Source organism: Giraffa tippelskirchi, chromosome 10 (genome assembly GCF_054371585.1).
Source record: "Giraffa tippelskirchi isolate mGirTip1 chromosome 10, T2T-mGirTip1v1.2.pri, whole genome shotgun sequence".
NCBI lineage: Eukaryota > Metazoa > Chordata > Mammalia > Artiodactyla > Giraffidae > Giraffa > Giraffa tippelskirchi.
This window is the reverse complement of record NC_137284.1, coordinates 8,073,714-8,086,712: the sequence shown is the minus strand read 5'-3', so window position 1 is coordinate 8,086,712 and position 12,999 is coordinate 8,073,714.

Here is a 12,999-nt window from a genome sequence, read left to right as displayed (position 1 = left end):
TTGTCAAGTCAACCAGGGTTTGTCCTTCTCTTGGGGCCTCATGAGATCCAGATTCAAGCCTCCCCACTTCTGGAGACCCTGTCTGGAGGTAGCATTTCCCCACCACCTCTGATCCTGCATCCCAAGGACTGGCCCTCAAGGGAGAACTTGACCTCAAGCCTCTTCTGGCTGCCTGTGCCCGGATGCCCTGACTCTCTTTGTGTTTCCTCTGAGAGTCCGAGAGGCAGCCCATTCCTTGCCAGGATTCCAGATGAATAGAACAGCCCCTCCCCCACTCCCTCCATCTGTCAGGGCCCTCCTGGCCCACAGATTGGCCCTGGCCCTTGGCCTCGGGGCTGAGAAACTGTGATGTGCTGAAAAGAAATCAGGACGTGGATGCGCAGAGCTCTCTAATGAGATGTGAAGCATCCAGAGTGCCAGGGCTGTGCCTCCAGGCACTGGTGCCACCGCCATCCTTGTCAGCATCACCTAGACAGGATGTGACAAGCCTAAGACCCTGGGAAGCCGGCCCGCTGTCCTTCCATGAGCAAAGTGGACAGGGAGGCCCTGGCCCTGGAGAGGAGGTGGTGGTGCTGGCTACAATGAACCTGGGCGGGAAACCTCCTTAGAGTTACTCCCACTTGCCTTCAGGGCCCCAGGACCCCACAAGGAGGGCCAGCCACTCCCCAGGGTGCATAAGGGCTCACAGCAAAACAAGTCCTGATTGCTGTTCTTATTTTTTTTTTTTCCATAAGAGTGAAAATCCTCTTTGGATTTCTTTCAATTAATGAAAACAGGTGCTAAAGCAGCTCTTTGCAAAAGTGAACTGGCGTAAAGCGAACTTTTAAAAGGGGGGAATACCTGTAATTGGCACAGTGCTCAGGTCCTCAACAAAGATTTTCAATGGAAATAATGAATGACGGCCAAGGTCACCTATGTGTTGCAAAAGTCAGATAGTCATGGTGGGAACTTAATGTATACACCGATCTCTATTCTTGAAGTTTATTTTTCATGTCTTTGTCCTTTTGCACTGTATTCTGGGAAATTCCCTTAGCAGGATCTCCCAGGTCACTGCATCTGCTTCACTGTTCAACCAATTCATTGACGGTTTCAGAATTTGTCAGTCATGTTTGCAATTTCCAAAATGCTGAAAATGCTTCCTTTTCAGAGCAGTCTGTTTTTAGAAAACAGATGTCCTCAAATTTCTCTGAAAATATAAACTATAGTTCCTTTAGAGACTCCTTCTATTTACTGCATTGCTTCACTTACCTTCTGAGCTGGTTCTTCTGTTGGTTGATCAGCGTCTCTCTTTCAGTTAAGTGTTGGTGTCTCTGGGTTGTTCATTCACGTTTGAAGAAGATGATCTGGACAAGATTGTTGGTTACTGAAACAGCCTTCCTCAGGCCCAGTGGGAATTCCTGCCGCCTAGCCATGAGTGACATCTCTGACTGTCGGAACCTTGGCTGTGGTCCTTGTGGGGTGGGGGCCAGCGGTCAAGGCCCATAGGCACGTGGAGTGAGTAGACATGAATTTTTGAGTAAAGGGCTCCACGCTCATGTGGGACCCTTACATTGCTGGGGCGCTGTCCTTGTTCTGTGGACCTAGCACCCAGTTTATGAATTCCTTTTATGTGTCTTTGAGGCTTTGGCCCCGGGAAACACTGGAGTCTGTGGCTAAGGGGAGGTAGGGAGGGGCGCTTGTATGACTAACTCTGCTGATCTTCCTACTGATTACCCAAACGCTCCTCGCCTCCCCCAGCCTCCACGTGGCACTGTTCTGCTCCCCCTTTTCCTCCCTTGCGGGGTGGAGTTTCCTTGTCCATTGCTCCCTGATCTTTATATCTTACATTTATTCCTTTCCTCCTTTGCCTTTTGCCAGCTCTCTCAATCTGCTTGAATTTGGGGAAAGGGAGATAAAACTTTTCTGCAGGTTATCTTGAACCCTATGCCCGCCTACATGACCCGGGAAACCAGATACAGGGCTCAGAAGACCTGTGTGAAGCAGGGCCGCGGGCCACCCCCATCCCCTGGGGCAGGGCACCCAGCAGGTTCTTTAATGGCGAGCTCCGTAGGAGGCCATGACTGAGTGAGGTCCCTTGGAGGCTGGGTTGCAACCAATGCAGAGGAGAGTTTGGGATCTACCTGCTGCCAAGGGCAGACCAGGTTAGGGAATGGGGAACACATACCCCCGGGTGTCTTTGTGGTTCTCTGTGTAAAGCGGAAATTCCAGTCCAGTGCTGGTGTGGGCCACGCATTCCATCGCCCTTGCCAGCCAGCCGTCCATGCTCCTACACTCCCTGTATTCTAAAAAAAGATACACGAACTTCATAAATGCACCACAGTATGTAATAATTTTTAATCACTTCCTAAAATTACCTATTAAGTAGTCTATAGAAATAAATTTTTTTTCCGTTTAAAATAGGGGTTAAAAATCTAATTCCAACCCGAAAATGCTTTCCTTTACAATCTGATAAAAATAATTTTTAAGTTTACCTTGCAAAAAAATTAATCAGGGCTAGAGAAGAAAAGGAAGCACAGTCGTGGGTGCTCCCTATGAGATGCTAGTTATAAAATGAAGCGTTGGGTAAGAAGCTGGACTCCGTCAGCTTCCTGTCTAGGGTCCCTCCTTCACACAGCAAACACCTCTGCACAGGCAGGCTTGGGTGTTGGGGAGGTTAAGGATGAGGTAAGATTCCTGAAGAGATTATGTTTTGATGAGGAGGCAGTGGAATAAATAACAAAGCTGCTCCTTGGAAGCCCCTTGGAGGAAGTGGAAGAGTTGAACCAGCAGTGGCTCTGGGTGAGAACAGTCTAAGCCAGCACCCCTTGAACTTGAACAGGCACACACATTTGCTGGGGATCTTGGTGAGCGCTGATTCTGACTTGGGGGGGCCTGGGTGGGGCCTGAGATTCTATATACCTACACGGCCCCGGGTGGTGAGGATGCTGCTGGTCTGTGGACCAGCTTGGGATAGTAAGGGAAGAGGGAAGCCATAGCTTCCCTCGATACCCTCACTGCCATGCTCTGGATGATCCAGGGGCCCCTGGGCACCCCTCCAGGAGCAGAGTCCTGTGGTCTCTGCAGAACGGGGTAGGAGGTGAGTCTCAGTGCTGGACCGGCCAGGCTGCAGGCCCGCCTGCCCAGCATCTCACTGGCCAGGGACTCAGGCCACCCCAGGGGGAAGGTGCTGGGAGTGAGCCTGCCCAGGTGGGACAGCTCCCATCAGCTTGGAGGCTTGGGCAGGTGAGACCCTTCTTCAGAACATCAGGGGTTCTGACTCTGTTCCAGGGTAGGAGCCTGAGTCAGACGAGGTCGGATAGGCATCCACATGTCCAGTTTCAGAGTTTGTCATTGGGTGCCAGGAAGTACACAGTGACCCTGTGGTGACTGCATCAGGGAAGTCCTTTAATATTTATTGAACCTACAGACTCACCATCCTCAGTCCAGGCCTGGTACAGGTAAGTAAGTGTTAGTCGCTCAGTCATGTCCTACTCTTTGTGACCCCCATGGACTGTAGCCCCACCCCAGGATCCTCTGTCCATTGAATTCTCCAGGCAAGAATACTGGAGTGGGTTGCCATTCCCTTCTCCAGGGGATCTTCCAGACCCAGGTATCAAACCTGAGGCCTCCTGCATTGCAGGCAGATTCTTTACCATCTGAGTCAGGTGGGACCTGGCAAAAAGCATTTTGCTGCTTTTCCTCTTTTGAGCCCCAACTTGTCCAAGTCCATCCCCACCCTGGCCAAGAAGATCTCTCAAAACTGTGAACATAACCATGTTCTCTTGCTCAAACCGGCTTGTCACCCGTGGAGGCAGAGCCAGTGGGTGGGCTCTGTGCTCAGGGCCCCCACCTACTCCAGTCTTGCTGCCCTCCATCTGCACATGTTCTCCCGGGGCCCAGACTCTCTCTTCTCATCCCCCCCGCATCAGCCTCAGGACCTTTGCACGTGCTGTTCTCCTTCCTCAATTACCCGCCCCACCTCCCCCTCCCCGCCTCACACCTGTGCCTTCCCTTGGTTCTTTCCAAGCACCCTCCCCAACAATTAACATCCTCCACTTTGTCCCGCTGACATCATGTGATCCATGTCCTGATGACTTTTTCCCTCTGTCTTGCGACTGAATGTACCTCCTTGCTGACTCACCTTGGGTCCCCAGGGCCCAGCTTGGGGCCTGACACTTGGTGGGCATCTAATACGTCTTTGTGGAACTGAAGTAATGATGAATTCTTTCACAGTCTTTGGGATCTGAGTCTTGGCAGGTGGAGGAAAATTGCTGGAAAACAATTTTAAGAACCAAATGGAATAAATAAATGTGTGTAAGAGTTTCCAAGGGCTGCAATAGCCAAGCACCACAGACCCGGTGGCTAACAACAGCAGGCATTTAGTCTCTCACAGTTTCGAAGGCCAGAAGGCCAAAGTCAAGGTGTCTGCAGGGCCACAGCCCTTCATAGGCTCTGGGGACCATCCTTCCATGCAGCTTCCAGTTTCTGGGGGCTCCTGGTGCTCCTGGGCTGTGGCAGCATCACTCCGCTCTGTCTTCACCTGACTCCTCTCCTGACTCCTCTTCTCCTGGTGCTCCCTCTGTGTGTCTCTTACAGGGTCATTTGCCATTGGATTTAGGATACTCCAAGATGTCCTTACCTCTGGACTCCTTGCTTCATCGCATCTGAGAAGAGCTTTTTGCCAAATCAGGTCACATCCACAGGTTCTAGAGGGGCGAGCGTGGATGTATCACTTTGGGGGCCACTATTCAGCCCCTTAGAGTGTGGAATGCAATGAATTCCAGCCCCTCTGAGACAAATGCAAGAGTGGGTCTCGTAACAGCTGGAAGTGGGTCAGTCCAGGCAGGAAGAGCCCAGGTGACCAGTGACTGCTCGGTCATTCTCCAGAGGTCGATGTGGAGAGAACACAGCGGGCACACCTGGACACATCACCCATCACCCATCACCCATCACCCCTCCACCCAGGCCAGCACTGATGTCTCCGAAGCTCTTTTCCACTGTGGCAGGATGAGGGGAGGACGCATCTCAGGACCCTTCTGTCTCTAAGTCTCTGTCCTGGGGTCCCCTTGGTCTACTGGTGAAGGCACAGAGGGGAGCCTGCAGCAGCAGACACCCTGGAGGGATGGAGTGGGTTGGGAGTGGGCTCACCATCCCGGCATCCCTTTGAGGCCTGAGAGAATCATCCGCCATCTCTGAGTCTCCCTCACTCATCAGTCACCCACCTCCGCAGTCATCTGGAGTGTGGCCGAGACATCAGTCCAGCGCCTGCTCACAGTCCCAGGGCTCCTGCTGACCAGCTGTCTCACCAAAGAGGGTTGGGGCCCCCCGCCTTCGGTTGGGTTCTTATAAAGGTCTGAGTGTAAACCGTTAATCTGGAGGTGATCTCAGGAGAAGAGAGACAGGGAAGAGAAGAAGGCCCACAGGGGGTGGTGTCAGGCCAGCCACTTTCGTGGCACTGGGGCCGGGGAAGCTGGGGGTGGACCCACCAGCTCTGGGCTGGAGGCTGCTCTGGGGGCCATACATCTGAAGCTTCTAGCTTGCCCCGTGTGGCCCCCTCCAGCTCCTGCAGCCAGAGAACACCTTCGGGTGCCCACAGCAGGGCCATCAGAAGGCACCAGAAGAGAAGGCTATGGTCCCCTTCCCCACAGACCCAGAGGAAGTAAGCTGAAGGCAAATAGCAAGGGCTAGAGGGAAAACCCAATCTCAGGCTACCAGCTTTGAGAAGGGCCAGTGGACAAGGCCCAGGGCTGCGGGACAATTCCAGCAGTTTCCAGACATCTCAGTTCTTGCATCTGGTCAAAGCACAAGCAGGGGTGGGGTGGGGAGGGGGCCTCAGGGGTGAGGGTGTGCTGGAGAGGAGACAACCTCTGAACACCAGCCCTTGGCAGCCTGGAGTCACCTGAGGAGGTCAAGTTCAGATATGGGAGTATCTCGTTCAATTCTACCTTCTGGAACCTGCAGACACAGCTCAGACCCTCTTCTACCATCTCTCTCCCCGGTCCCAGAGCCTCCTGTTTCTCGGCCTTCCAACACATTGAGGCTGGAGTAAGAGCCTTCCACTGTGTAAACTGAGGTTGGGCGAGACATTGTTTGTTGATCAGTCGTCCAGACATGTCTGACTCTTTCCAACCCCGTGGGCTGCAGCACGCCAGGCCTCCCTGTCCCTCACCATCTCCCAGAGTTTGCCCAAGTTTGTGTTCATTGCATCGGTGATACCATTCAGCCAGCTCATCCTCTGATGCTCTCTTCTCCTTCTGCCCTCAATCTTTTCTAGCATCAGGGACTTTTCCAATGAGTTGTCGGTTCACAACAGATGACCAAAATATTGGAACTTCAGCTTCAGGATCAGTCCTTCTAGTGAATATTCAGGGTTGATCTCCCTTAAGATTGACTGGTTTGATCTCCTTACTGTCCAAGGGATTTTCAGGAGTATTCTCCAGCACCACAGTTCGAAGGCATCAATTCTTTGGCATTCTGCCTTCTTTACGGTCCATCTCTCACAACTGTGCATGACCACTGGGAAGACCATAGCCTTGACTCTTCGGACATTTTTTGGCAGATTAATGTCTCTGGTTTTCAACACACTGTCTAGGTTTGTCATCGCTTTCCTGCCAAGAAGGAACCGTCTTCTGATTTCATGGCTGCAGTCACCATCCTCAGTGATTTTGGAGCCCAAGAAGAGGAAATCTGTCACTACTTCCACCTTTTCCCCTTCTATTTGCCATGCAGTAATGAGGGTGGATGCCACGATGTTAGTTTTTTTTTAAATATTTAGTCTTAAGCTGGCTCTTTCACTTTCCTCCTTCACTCTCATCAAGGGCGAGAGAAAATGACCAAAATATTTTTAATGGCATATCACGTTGATACCAAAACCTAACAAAGATTGTAGAAAGGAAAGAAGAAAAGAAAGAAGGAAAGGAAGGAGGGAGGGAGGGGACCACAGTCCAATCTCACATGTGAAGATTCGTGGAAAACTCTGAAACATTAACAAGCAGAATCTAGTTACATATTGAAGGAATAATAGCCTTTGTCTCAGTAGGTTCACTTCTGGAATGAAAGGACAGTTCAGCATTCTTTGGAAAACTCATTCATATAATTCATGAAATTTATTAACATTTTTCATCATATTTGTTGATTTAACAAGAAGTCATACTGTCAACTCCATAGGTTGTTGTGACAAACTCAACAATCCTTGGTTTAAGAAGGCAAACCATGAAAAAAATTCCTTCATCACTATGGAGTAGAAGAGGCCTTTCTGGTTATGACATGAAAATCCAAAAGTCAAAAAAGAAAAGATTGAAAATTCAATTACAGAAAAAACTTCCCATGCAGAAAGATCAATAATAGCATGGTGACAAAGTCCAAAGAAACTGGGAAAAATAGTCTTAACTTTTATCATCATTTCAGTTCAGTCGCTCAGTTGCATCTGACTCTTTGCGACCCCAGGGACTGCAGCACGCCAGGCCTCCCTGTCCATCACCAGCTCCCAAAGTCTACCCAAACCCATGTCCATCAAGTCAGTGATACCATCCAGCCATCTCATCCTCCGTCGTCCCCTTCTCCTCCTGCCCCTAGTCCTTCCGAGCATTAGGGGCTTTTCCAGTGAGTCAGCTCTTCGCATCCGGTGGCCAAAGTATTGGAGTTTCAGCTTCAGCATCAGTCCTTCCAATGGACATCCAGGACTGATCTCCTTTAAGATGGATTGGTTGGATCTCCTTGCAATCCAAGGGACTCTGAAGAGTCTTCTCCAACACCACAGTTCAAAGGCATCAATTCTTCAGCGCTCAGCTTTCTTCACCGTCCAACTCTCACATCCATACGTGACTATTGGAAAAACCATAGCCTTGACTAGACGGACCTTTGTTGGCAAAGTAATGTCTCTGCTTTTAAATATGCTGTCTAGGTTGGTGATAACTTCCCTTCCAAGGAGTAAGCATCTTTTAATTTCATGGCTGCAATCACCATCTGCAGTGATTTTAGAGTCCCCCAAAATAAAGTCAGCCACTGTTTCCACTGTTTCCCCATCTATTTCCCATGAAGTGATGGGACCAGATGCCACGATCTTAGTTTTCTGAATGTTGAGCTTTAAGCCAACTTTTTGACTCTCCTCTTTCACTTTCATCAAGAGGCTCTTTAGTTCCTCTTCACTTTCTGCCATAAGGGTGGTGTCATCTGCATATCTGAGGTTATTGATATTTTTCCCAGCAATCTTGATTCCAGTTTGTGCTTCTTGCAGCCCAGCGTTTCTCATGATGTACTCTGCATATATGCAACTGTGAAAATGAAGCAGGATATTCTCAGATGCATAAGGGATACCATGGTGGGGATATAAACACAAAGTACAGAATTACCTTGTGCAAAAAGGGAACAAAATAAGAATGCACAGTTGCCCTTGCTTATGTTTTAGGAAGAAAATCTGACAGGATTCATGGGAAACTAAAAATGGTTACTGGAGGGTGGGGGGTGGCAAGTGGGAACTCTATGGAAGGAGGGAGATGGGAGAGAGAGCCTTTTAATTGTTTATCTTTTTTTACATTTTCTATTTTGAACTATGTGAATGTCAAACGGGAGGGAAGGAGGCAGGGGACAACCTTTAAAAGAATGACATAGCGGATGAGAACAAAACCTTGTTAGAACCAACAGATCCAAGATGCTGGAAGACTTGACTTCTAGTGGACTTTGAGCCTTATTATGCACTCCAGTACTCTTGCCTGGAAAATCCCATGGACAGAAGAGCCTGGTAGGCTACAGTCCATGGGGTCACAAAGAGTCGGACACGACTGAGTGACTTCACTTCACTCTCTTCACTCACTTCATACTTTATCACTGGAGAAGGAAATGGCAACCCACTCCAGTATTCTTGCCTGGAGAATCCCATGGACAGAGGAGCCTGAAGGGCCATGGTCCATAGGGTCACAGAGAGTCGGACACGACTGAAATGACTGAGCACGCATGCACTCATTGTAATATATTAGCATATGCTGAATGGCATACCCACAGGTGCCGTGACAGTTCCAAGGCTAACCACAAAAGGCCCAAAAGTGGGCAGTGGCCCAGATTCCTGGAAGTCTCTGTCCCTTCCCCAAAATAGTTGGAACAATTCTCCTACTCATTAGCCTATGAAATTACCCAGCCAATAAAAACTAAGCACCTCATATTTGGGGGCCTCTCATCTTCTGAGATGGCCAACACTGTCTGTGCAGTGTGTTTCTCCCATAGCTGCTGTGACTTTACAAGATGACGCCAGCCCTGGGGCCACTTTTGCCTTTGGAGATGGATCACATTCTGTCTGTGGAGTGTGTATCTCTCTAAATAAATCCAGCATCTTACCTATCACTTTTTCTCTTGCCCAGTTGTTTCTGAGATGAGCTTCATTAAGTCCTGATGCCAGGGGTTCGATCTCAATAAAAGACAGTGGGTTCAAGTCCCGGTCTGAGTCTTGGCTGAGTCTGAGTCCTGACCCATGGGTTCAAGTCCCAGTTGGAGTTGTGAAGTTTCAGCTTGACTATCTATTCAACAGTTTAAAAACTTGATGCATATATCTGAAGATGCTCTAAAAATTTTCTTTCTGGAAGAATATACATTGCTGGTGGCTGACTTTCTGCTTCCTGGGCACGTGAGGTTGGGGGGGCGGGGGAAGGACTTTTATCATTTTGTGAACTTCTGGACCATTGAGTCGTTTGCCGTGTTCACATACAGCTTCCCAAAGACAGCTGATTATTAATGTTGATGCATTTCTGAAAACTTAGACAAAAGCATTTGAGTGAGTTCCTTGGGGAAGTGGGAGTGTTGGAGTCAGAATGTCAGAGAAGGGGCTTTCATCCTGTTCCCCCTTTTGTCTGTGACAAGGCCCTACCCCTGCCCTATGTGAGCCCAGGAAAGATCCTCACCTCCCTATCCCATGTTCTTCCAGGAGTGCAGGGAGGGGCCAAATCCAGGGAGCCCAGCTTGATTTGAATGCTGTGATTTCAACTGGAAAAGAAGAAAAGGAAGAAGAAGGGATCAAGTGTGGTGCTGGTGATGATGGTGATGGCTAATACCCACCATCAGGACACTCACAAACTCATCTAATCTCACTAGAAGCACAAGGCCTCCACCTTAGAAATTCGGAGAACCTGGAGCTCAGGGAAGGGAAGTGAGTTGTCTAAGGTCATTTGGCAGCCAGGTTTGGCCTTGACTTTAACTGACGGAGCTCTTGGCTAGAAAAGTCAACCCTAAGGGCAATTCTGGTTCTACGAGACCCAGGGGTTCACTTTACATGGATTAATTTAATGAGACGCTCTGGAGGGCTTGGCGGGTACAGTCTGAGGCTGCTTGCATCCAAAGCCACGCTCGTCTCACCTGGGCTCAGGAACTCCTGGGGGATGGGAACCTAGGTGAGAATGAGGGTGAAGCTGGGCATGCCGCAGTCCCGGGTGTGACCACCAGGTGGCGCCGCTGCCGCACCCAGCCCTGCCCCCAGCAGCCCCAGAAAAACAGAAAAGACAAATTAAAAATTCCTTGGCCTGGAAGTGGAAAGTCAGTTGGAGATTCCGGGAGCCTTCTGGCAAATCCAGGAGGTTTGACCTTCTGTTGTAAGCAAAGCCTAGGGGCGTCCATGACAGGCAAAGGGCAGGGAGGAAGAGAACATTTTTTAAACCACATGCAGGGAGAAGGTAGAAGGAGAAAAGAATTCTCTCGCAGACCCTGGGATTTCAGCAGCCACCTCTGCCCAGCCACTGTCCGAGCGAGCCTGGGTCCAACCTCTGCCCAGCCACTGTCCGAGTGAGCCTGGGTCCAAGTGCAGTGGAGTCACCTGGGGGCTTTTTTTTTTTTTGAAAGAAGGCTAGGGTGGCTATATATACTTTTTAATTAATTCATTTATTATTTTTGGCTGCACAGGGTCTTTGTTGCTGTGAGCGGGCTTTCTCGAGTTGCGGCGAGCAGGGGCTGCTCTCCAATTGTGGTGCCCGGGCTTCCCACTGCGGTGGCTTCTCCTGTTGCAGAGCTCGGGCTCTAGGGCATGGGCTTCAGTGGCAGTCGTGCACAGGCTTCATTGCTTCTCGGCTTCCGGACCACGGATGGAACCTGTGTCACCAGCAGGCAGACCACCAGGGAAGCCCCTGGGGGCGTGTTTTTAAATGAAGATCCCTGGGCTCACTGGGAATCTGCATTTTCACCAGCACTCCTGTGGTTTCTGATCCCTGCTAAGGTTGGAAGTACCAACTGGACAACATTTCCTTTCCTGGCTCAGAAAATGGGGGGCTAGAGAGGGGAGGTCACTGCTCAAGGTCACAGCCTTCCCCTGTGAGGATGGTGTTTGCACAAATCCAAGCATGAAGCATAGTTCTTTCATGCAAAATTCAGATTCAGTCTGGGGTAGTTCTAGAGGGGGCCGCTCCCAATCAGCCCCTCTCTCCTGGCCTTCTGAGCTTTAGTTTGGGCTGCCTCTCTCCCCACATCTCTCCACTTGCTATTTTAAAATTCGTAATGAGTTCCTGCCGGAGAGGCAGCGGCCCAGACTTTGAAATCCAGGCCCAGAGCCCTGACTCCCAGCATGCTGGCTGGGCGCCATCTTGGCTGAGCTCCCCAAGCCCTCTGGGGAGCTTCTGGGAAGTTTAAGGTCCAGACGCCCACCCACACCTCACCCACCCACACTTCCAGCAAGCTTCAGACTGCTCTCCAGAACTGACTCAGCCAATTCTTCTCACGTCCTGGGAGTGACTGGCCCTAATTCTGACCCAAATTCTGAATTCCAGCCTTTAGCCAGCATTTGATCCATGACAGGCTAGAGGCCAACCAGCAGCTGGCCAGGGGCATCAGAGAGAGCATGGGTTGCGGTGTCTGGTTCGAATCCTGACTATGCTGTGTGATCTTGGGCAAGCTGCCTGCCCTCTCTGAGCCTCAGTTTCCTTGTCTGGGGGAATCAGCACTGCTTCTCTCCTGGGCTGCTATGAGGCATGAATGAGAGCCTGCAGGCAGCGTGGTCAGCATAGAGCTGAGCACACAGCTAGCCCTAGGTGCCAGGAGCAGCTGTTACTAGGAGGCACAACACAGGGTGGGGCGCTGGGGCGGGGCCTCCCCACCTCCTCACACCCAGGCTGGCATCAGACAAGAGGTCCAGGAGGCTTGACTTTACTCACTTCCCCAGTCTGCACACCTGCTCAGCTCCAAGGCCCATGAGGGCTTTCTCAGGGATGCCAGGAAATGGTAGCCATGGTTTCCACCCTGAGGGAGCTTACAATCTAATAAAGGCAGCCTGGAACCTCTAAATAGAAACTTCCCGAAATAGTGCGTCTGCGAGCTGGTCTCCCTGGCGGTCTGGTAGGAGGCGCATGGTAGGGAGAGAAAGAGCCCAGGCCTGGGTCCTCTGTACACCCACCCCCCCCACCTCCCCCAGCCTCCCTGAAACCTCAGGGCGTTGGACCCCAGCTGGTGGTGGAGGGGGCGGTGCTGCTCAATCTGCGCTCTGTGCTTTAGCAAAATGAACTGAAATGGTCCAGGATGGGTGAAAGTTCAGCCAACAGTTTCCTGATTCAAAGGGACACATGCAGAGAGTTCTGAAAGTTCAGACTGAAGGATGCCAGGGACTTTCCTGGTGGTACAGTGGCTAGGAATCTGCCTGCCAGTGCCGGGGACACAGGTTCGATCCCTGGCCTGGGAAGATTCCGCTAAGACTGTGCGTCGCAGCAACCGAAGCCCGTTAGCCTGAGAGCCCACACGCCACAACTACTGAACCCGTATACTGCAAGTACTGAAGCCCACGCACCACAGTGAAGAGTAGCCCCCACTCGCTGCAGCTAGAGAAAGCCCGCACAAAGCAATGAAGAACCAGAGCAAGTGAAAAACAAGTTAGACTGAGGGATGACGTCACATGGCCTGTGGGGAGACGCCTAAGCCTGTCTGAGTAGCTGAGCCCACCTTTCTCCCCTGGAATTCCTCGCTGGGATTGAACTTTAACCCCGGGCAATGAAGCCACAGTCTGGTTGAGGTTTCTTCCGCAGCTGTAATTCAGTAACATCACAGCACTGACTCATTTTT